This window comes from Gossypium raimondii, chromosome 8, assembly GCF_025698545.1.
Source record: "Gossypium raimondii isolate GPD5lz chromosome 8, ASM2569854v1, whole genome shotgun sequence".
Classification (NCBI taxonomy): domain Eukaryota; kingdom Viridiplantae; phylum Streptophyta; class Magnoliopsida; order Malvales; family Malvaceae; genus Gossypium; species Gossypium raimondii.
The window spans coordinates 10210082-10218731 of NC_068572.1; the positions used below are offsets into that span (position 1 = coordinate 10210082).

Below are 8650 nucleotides of genomic sequence, written 5' to 3' on the forward strand. Positions count from 1 at the left end.
CTACAGGGTTCACCCGGCCGTATGGTCAGGTAAGCCTCTAAATTTTAACTCCTTATTTTCACTTAAACCCCTAAATTTCAAAATTTTCTCAATTTATTCCCTAATACTCGAATTTTACAATTTTTTCTACAATTTAATCATTTTCCATGTCTAACTTAAAATCTATCAATTTAATCCCTAATATTAAAATTATTCAACATTGACAACACTTAAAAACTTAATAATTTCTAAAATTTCAACATGGGTTGTAATCGTAAACTGAAAAATATATAGGATTTTTCCTATATAATTTATCACCTTTTACTTAAATTCGTTGTTAAAACCAAGTAAATGTTTAATAAATTAATAAAATACACGAAAATATGAAATTAGGACATAGAAATCATTAAAATGTGATTTTATACTTTATTATATAGTTTTCATGCATAAAATGGCTTATTTTATATTAATTTGAGCATATTATATTTTTAAGCTATAAAGTGGGTCATGCATGATTAAATTTGGTTTCAATTAATTAAGTAAATTGATTAATTAAAGTGGTTAAATTATATTATTTGGTCCTCTAAAACTATCTACTAATTTTGGACAGGTCCGAGAGTTTTCTTCTAATTGCAAAACCGTCCAAATTAGAGACCAAGACAACCCAATTTTCAGCTGTACATGGCTGACCATAAATCAATTTTTGGTTTAATTACAAAAGGTCCTTGAAGATTTAAAGAACTCAGAGATTTTCCTGAAGATTTGCTGGTGACCGAGTCTTAGTCCTGAGTTGTTATGGCCGACCACTCCTAGAGGAAGTTTCAAAGGATGGACACTCCTATTTTTAGCAAACTAGCTCCCTTGCCTCACCTATAAATAAGAGCTCATTTCTCACTTTTTTAATCATCCCTCATCCCATCATCTCTCACTTATTCATCATTCTCTCAACTCTTTTAGCTATCTTTCCCCTTCATCTTCCTTGCATAAGGATTTTAGAAATTAAGCCTCTTAAAGAACCCTTGGTCAGTCACCTTGGAGAGCCATCAGCAAAGGAGCAACGCAAAGAAGCGAAGGAGCCTCGTCAGTCAGAGTCTTGGGTGACAGCCACTCTGAATTTGGTTTAATCTTTCTTTTCTTTAAATTTAATTTAAAGATGTTTGGTATGTGTTCTTTTTTCTTGTTTACAACAATGATAGCTTAATTTTATTTAAGCTAGGATGATTATTTTGATTAAATAATATTTATTTGATTCATGCTTATAATTTTTGTGCCTTAATTGATCATGGTTTCAATAAAAATGAAGTCTGTATTTCATTCATATGTGATTGAAATGCACCTAAATTAGTTGAGCGATCCTAACCAGACGGTGGCTAATGGACACATAACTGAAATGTGCATGCTCAATTTAGATCCTAACCTGATTAAATTGTAGGTTGCATAACAACTCTACCCAAGCTCTGTTATCTGCATAGTTTTTAGATTTGTGTGATTAAATTGTTTCAAACCTAACACATCACTGCAAGGTAATGAAGCCGATGATAGGGATCGATGCATCAGATAGTACGCTGTGCCACTTTTCAGTGAGTTAAACCCAGGAATTAGAAGGCCAGATATTGAGGCAAACCAGTTTGAATTGAAACCAGTGATGTTTCAAATGCTACAAACGGTGGGCCAATTTAGTGGTATGCCCATGGAAGATCCACATCTCCACCTTTGATTGTTTATGGAGGTGAGTGGTCCATTCAAGATAGCCGGTGTGATTGAAGACGCACTGAGGTTGAAGTTGTTTCTGTACTCGTTGTGAGATAGAGCACGAGCATGGCTCAAACCATTGCCACTAAGTTCCATATCTACATGGCAAGAATTAGCAGAGAGATTCTTGGTTAAGTATTTCCCACCTAGCAAAAATGCTAAGTTAAGGAACGAGATCACAACTTTCAAACAACTGGATGACGAGTATTTGTATGAGGCTTGGGAGCGATTCAAGTAGTTACTTCGTAAGTGTCCTCATCATGGGATTCCTCACTGTTTTCAGTTGGAGATCTTCTATAATGGTCTCAATGCACATACAAGATTGATGGTAGATGCTTCCGCGAATGGTACGATTTTATCTAAGTCTTATAATAAGGCTTATGAGATTATTGAGAGGATCGAGAGTAATAACTATCAATGGCCAACAAATCGAACAACTTCAAGAAGACGCGTAGCCGGAGTCATGAGGTTGACTCTCTTACTACGTTATCAGTTCAGGTATTGTCTATTTCCTCTATGTTAAAACAGTTAACCGCTAATAGTACTAATAATTTTGCAACTCAGCCACCAATTCCGTTTGAAGTAGTTTCCTGTGTGTATTATGGGAAAGGTCATTCTTTTGAGAATTGTCCAACAAATCCCGAGTCAGTGTACTATGTGGGGAACCAATATCAAAATAGGAGTGGACAAGGACCCCAGTCCAACTTCTACAATCCTTCATGGCGTAATTATCCTAACTTTTCTTCGAGCAACTAAGAAAATGGATCGAGCAAGAACTTATTACAGCAAAGACCCAACCAATCTCAAGGGTTTAATCAGCAAGCTCCAAAACCAACTCAATCTGAGGCATTAAACAGTTTGGAGAACTTGTTGAAAGCGTACATGACAAAGAATGACACTTTTATTCAAAGCCAAGCAGCAACACTGAAAAACTTGGAAAACCAAATGGGTCTGTTGGCTACGGAGCTTTGTAATAGACCGCAAGGAACCTTGCCGAGAAATACTGAGAATCCAAGGAATTTGGGTAAAGAACATATCAAGGTAGTGGCATTGCAAAGTGGTAAGACTCTGGAACCCCGATTGATTGATGTCAAAGATGAGCATGTTTAAAAGGAAGAAAGTCAATCAGATGATGAAGTTCTTACACCAAAGGAGTCAGAATCTTCAAAGTCTGACAAGGTAAACCCTGACTTAGTGAATTTAGATATTTTAACATCTTCTTTGGATGCAGATTTACCTACTCAGAAAAGTTGTCCGGTTCAACTGAAAGTTCCATCACCTCCATATCCGCAAAGATTGCAGCAACACAAATAGAAATAAGACGTGCAATTCAAGAAGTTTTTGGATGTTCTGTAGTATTTACACATTAATATTCCATTGGTGGAGGCTTTAGAATAAATGTCGAATTATGTGAAGTTTATGAAGGATATACTGTCCAAGAAGAAACAACTGAGTGAATATGAGACTGTTGCCTTCACAAAGTAGTGCAGTGAGTTCCTGCAGAACAAACTGCCACCGAAATTAAAAGACCCAGGAAGCTTTACTATATCCTGTAACATTGGTGAATTTTACTGTAGTAAAGCTTTGTGTGACTTAGGAGCGAGTATCAACTTGATGCCTAATTCTATTTTTAAGATGTTAGGGATAGGTGAAGTAAGACCTACAACTGTGACGCTTCAGCTAACGAATCGATCGTTAGCATATCTCGAAGGAAAGATATTTTGGTAAGAGTCGATAAATTTATTTTTCCTGCTGATTTCATTATTTAGATTTTGAAGTAGATAAGGAAGTGCCAATTATCCTTGGGAGACCTTTCCTAGCCACGGGGAGGATGTTAATTGATGTGCAGAATGACGAACTTACCATGCGAGTTTAAGGCGACCATGTAACTTTTAACATTCTTAAAGTGATGAAATTTTCCAATCCGGCAGAGGAGTGTTCAGTTATGGAAGAGATAGAAACCTTGGTTTCTATGGAAAGCAATTTTGAAGAAGATCCATTAGAGAAAGCTTTAGATCTTGACCATTTGGAGGATGAAGAAGGTGAAGAAAACATGGCTTTGATGGAAGCCAATCCGAGAAATTTTATTCAATCCACACGGTTTGAACCGTTAGAGTTGGAAGTCGGAGAATTTGTGCAACCCAAGTTGTCAATCAAAGAACCACCTACACTCGAACTAAAGGTACTTCCTTCCTATTTGAAACATGTTTATTTAGGTGGTTGTTTTACTTTGCCTGTGATTATTTCAGCAGAACTAATGAAAGATCAAGAGGAACAGCTGATTGTTGTTTTAAAGAAATTTAAGAAAGCAATTGGTTGGACCATAGCTGATATTCGAGGTATAAACCCTTCATTTTGCATGCAAAAAATTATTTTAGAGGAAGGTGAAAGAGCTCGAATTGATGGGCAAAGGAGGCTCAATCCTATTATGAAAGAAGTTGTGAGGAAGGAAGTGATCAAATGGTTGGATGTGGGAATCATCTATCCTATTTTAAATAGTTCGTGGGTAAGTCCGGTGTAGTGTGTGCCGAAGAAAGGTACAACCACGATTGTTGAAAATGAGCGTAACGAGTTAATTCCAACGAGAACTATTATCGGTTGGAGAATCTGTATTGATTACAGAAAGTTGAACAAAGCCATTCGTAATGAACATTTTTCGGATCAGATGTTAGATCCTAAGGTAGTCATGCGATTCCTACATAAGCATGTGTTTACACGATTTAGGACACCAAGAGCTATTTTTAGTGATGAAGGTTCTCACTTTGTGAACAAATGGCTTAAGTGGTTGCTTGATAAATATGATGTGAAGCACAAGATTGCTACTGCCTATCACCCCCAATCTAATGGGCAAGTTGAAAGAGTGAACCGTGAAATCAAAGGTATCATTGAAAAGGTAGTATGCCCTAACAGAAAAGATTGGTCTCGAAGGCTCGATTATGCATTATGGGCCTATCAAACAACAATTAAGACTTCGTTAGGAATGACTCCTTATCAGTTAGTCTTTGGAAAGGCGTGTCATTTGCCATTAGAGTTGGAGAATAAAGCTCACTAGGGTTTGAAGTAGTTAAATTTTGGTTTAAAACAGGCCGGTGAGAGAAGGATGTTACATCTGGATAAGTTGGAAGAGCTGAGGTTGTTTTCCTATGAGAATGCCAAAATGTGTAAAGAAATATCAAAGAGATGGCATGATACTCATATACAACTTCGCGAGTTTAAAGAAGGTCAGAAGGTGTTGTTGTTTAATTCAAGGCTGAAGTTATTTCCTGGGAAGCTGAAATCCCGATGGAAAGGACCCTATACCATCTACCAAGTTTATCCTTACAGAGCTATTGAATTATACGACAATTATGGAGGTACGTTTAAAGTTAATGGTCAACGTCTCAAACACTTCTGGGATGGTGAAGTTGAGCAAATTGAATCCTCGCTCATCTTAGCAGACCCTTAATTTTTCATGAACTCATTATGTAAATAAATAAATAATTAGAACTTATTTTCTTAATTTATTACATTTAATTAATTCTTTCTAAGGAGATTGGAACTTAAGCGGGACTGCTGTGATCCCTCCAACCTTTCCTAGGAATTAATTTAATGTAATTTATTAAGAAGAAATTTTCTAATTAAAATTTTTAAGTTTCATTTTGTTCGGTTTAAAGTTTAAATTTTTTTGTTAATAAAGGGGGTCAAATTTGGCCAAGTACTAATCAATTTTTTTAAGACACAGTCTGAGTTTGAGGCCCAAGACAGCAAAAAGGAGGGAAAAAAATTAGGCCTTGCCATCACACCCATTACTTGTCGCCGAAGTAACTTTAATGCAACTAAAATTTTGCTACATGTTGCCCTAATTTTTCCCTATATAAACCCCTCTTCATTCAACTAATTTTCATATCTCTCAAAGCAATTTGCTTCCACCCTAAAAATCCCTAAATCTCTTATTTGTGTCGTCAACCTCAAATCCCGAAAGAAACCCTAGTCCTTTTCTTTCTTTTTGTCGAAATTCCCTATTACTGCTGCGAAGAGATCACCGCCTGCTGTCGTAAGATTTTTGCCCTAGCAAGTTATACCAACTTTGCCGATTTCTCTTTTCTCTCTTGTGCAGAAACTCTACCGAATTTTTGGGAAAGTACCATGTCTCACAAAAGAACTAAATCGTCAAAGACTACTCCTGAAAACTCGATTGTGGTTGATAAAGAAGTGAAAGAGCGATTTGATTCAATTTTCAACCATCAACCTATGATGCCGGAAAAAGGTTTTAATCTGAAGGGCAATGATGTGATGGTTGTTCCAGTTCCAGTTAGAAAGATAATCAATGCTCTCAAATGGGAACAATTTTGTGATGCTCGTTCACTTCTCGATGATGAACTAGTTTGAGAATTCTATGCTAATTTGACTATGCAAGATGCTACTGAAGTCATTGTTCAAAAGAAAAAGGTACCTCTTACTTCTAAGTCCATCAATGATTTGTTTAATTTACCTGATGTTGAAGAAGATGAGTACTACCCTATGATGAGCAATATCAATTGGGATTTTCTTCAACAAGTGATTGATGTTGTGAAAAACCCGGGATCCCAATGAATTATAAGAAAGTATGGGAGCCATTCTTGTCGAAGAGAATACTTAAAACCAGTAGCAAAGGTATGGTTTTATTTTGTTCGCTACAGTTTTATGCCTATCTCACATAGTTACACCATCTCAATGGAACAGATGCACTTGTTATATGCAATCTTAATAGAAAAATCCATTAATGTTGGAAAAATTATCCTCAAGGAGATTCATGATTGAGCTAAAAAGAAGGCAGGAAGTGCTTATTTCCCATCATTAATCACTTCACTTTGCTTAAGGGCCCGTGTTAAAACACAAGCAAATCTGAAGGGGCAGTATGTTCAAGGGTGTATTACAAGTCATGATCTTGAAAGGTTGGTAGAAAGGGTGCATGAGTTGAACGAAGGTGAGCAAGAGGAACCAACTGAGCCAGAAACCAAAGAGTCAACAAATAAAATAGAAACTGAAGATGATTCAGTTACAGACATTAAAGAAGAAGAATATGATAAGGAACCAAATAGTCCTCAACCAACTGAAGGAGCTGAAAACCCTGAATCTAGGGTTGAGCCAGAAGAAGAATCAGTCAAACTAAGTGTTGAACCTGAATATACAACTCCCATGCCGATTTCTGCAAGTACTTCAAGGAAATCAGAGTGGTCAATTTTGATGGATATGTGCAAGTTCATGCACAATCAGAGATAAACTTACTGGAAATATGCAAAAATTAGAGATGATTCAATTCGAAATACTTTTAAGAATATCTGTAATACTTTTGTTCCTGAGTTCCCAGATGCTATCTTTGAGACATGGATGGAAGAGACTGATGATGCAAGCAAAGATAGAGCTGAAGAAGACAAGGGGAATAAGTCAGAAAAATAAAAGGGGGGATTCTTGTCTTGTTATTTATTTAATTATTTTTAGGTCTTTAGGAATTTATTTCTTTAGTAATTAGGATTTAATTTTTGCAAAATAAAACATAGCAAGCATGAATAAATACTTCTTTAGAAAGAAAAAAGATTAAGTGATGTGGCAATGGGAATGAACATGTCTAGGATTGGGTTATTAGGAAAGACTTGGTATTTAGGCAGTCTTAATGACTCACCTCTCTTTCTTTACAACCCTACCTGGTGTTTATTTTTTATTCATTACTTTATTCTCGCAATGAGAACATTGCTTCTTTTTAAACGGGGGTAAGGCAAACTGCTGAAATTTTTAAAATTTTCAAGTATGTTTCTAATCATTCTTTCATAAGTATGTCTTAATAAATGAATGTTTAGAGAAATTCCTTTTAATAAGATAGCTTGTATGCAAGCATGAATTATGATTTTATCTGAGTGATTGTATGTTATCATGAAAAATGAAATGTTTTTCTGATCTTAGTCTTAGGTAATGTTTTCCATGAAAACTTAGTTTCTCTTGAGATTAGACATGAATGAAGGTTTATATCTTTAGAAATGACTTAGTAACTTTCTTGAAGTGAAATCCTAGGGGACATAAAAATCTAAAATGATATAGGCACCATTTTTCTTTGGCTCGTTTCAGCCTTTTCAAGCCCACCTTATGATATTAGACCCTTGAAACTATAATTTTGAGCTTAAAGGTCTGTTCATTGTAATAAACCTACATTATAAGCCAGTACCATCTTTTTAAAATTATCCTAATTTTGTGCACCTATCTTAACTAAAGTTGTCTTGGGAATCAACATTTGAGGAAAATTTCATAAAGTTGTATGTGCTCATGCTTAAAAAAAACAACAACAACAACAAAGACAAAGAAAGAGTGAAGAAAAATTTTCTCAGTCTCCAAAAAGAAAATGTATGAGTATGAGTTCAAAATAAGTGTGGGGGAGTTCCACAGGTTCACTTGAAGAAAAAGGTTGAATTTCGAGAAATCCAAGACAAGTTAAAGGTTAAGATTTTGAAACCGAAATGTCCCATCTCTTAAAATCCCCACCTTTAACCGGGCCCCATTACAACCTTATAAAAGACCTATTGATTTGATGATTATGTCACCTACATTAGTGGAGAGGAAGTATTAAGTTCAACATATGAAGATCATAAATAAGCCTTATGATTGTTTTGCTTGATTGATGAGAAATTGTGTTGAATGAAAAATATTATCTATGGCTGTGACATACATGCAAACTATGATTCATGTTGGCATATCTTGAAACTTAGAATAAAATTTTCAAAATGTTTGTATATGAGTTACTTGTTAATAAAAAAAGGTCTATCAGCATGAATTTATTGATGCATGATTCTGAGACAAAGATTGATACTACTTACACTCTTAGCAAAATTTTCCTTAGCAAAACTTTGAGTTGTGCATGAATATTACTTGGGACGAGCAATGATTTAAGTTTGGAGGTGTGTAAACTGAA

The 8650-nt window shown here is 35.4% G+C and overlaps 1 non-coding gene across 1 annotated transcript; it reads right to left on the reverse strand.

Moving 5' to 3' along the window:
• Nucleotides 1-1891: 1891 nt before the first annotated feature.
• On the reverse strand, nucleotides 1892-1998 carry LOC128032339 (small nucleolar RNA R71). Its single transcript, XR_008188466.1, has one exon. It is a non-coding gene; the product is annotated as a small nucleolar RNA R71 (small nucleolar RNA).
• Nucleotides 1999-8650: the final 6652 nt, after the last annotated feature.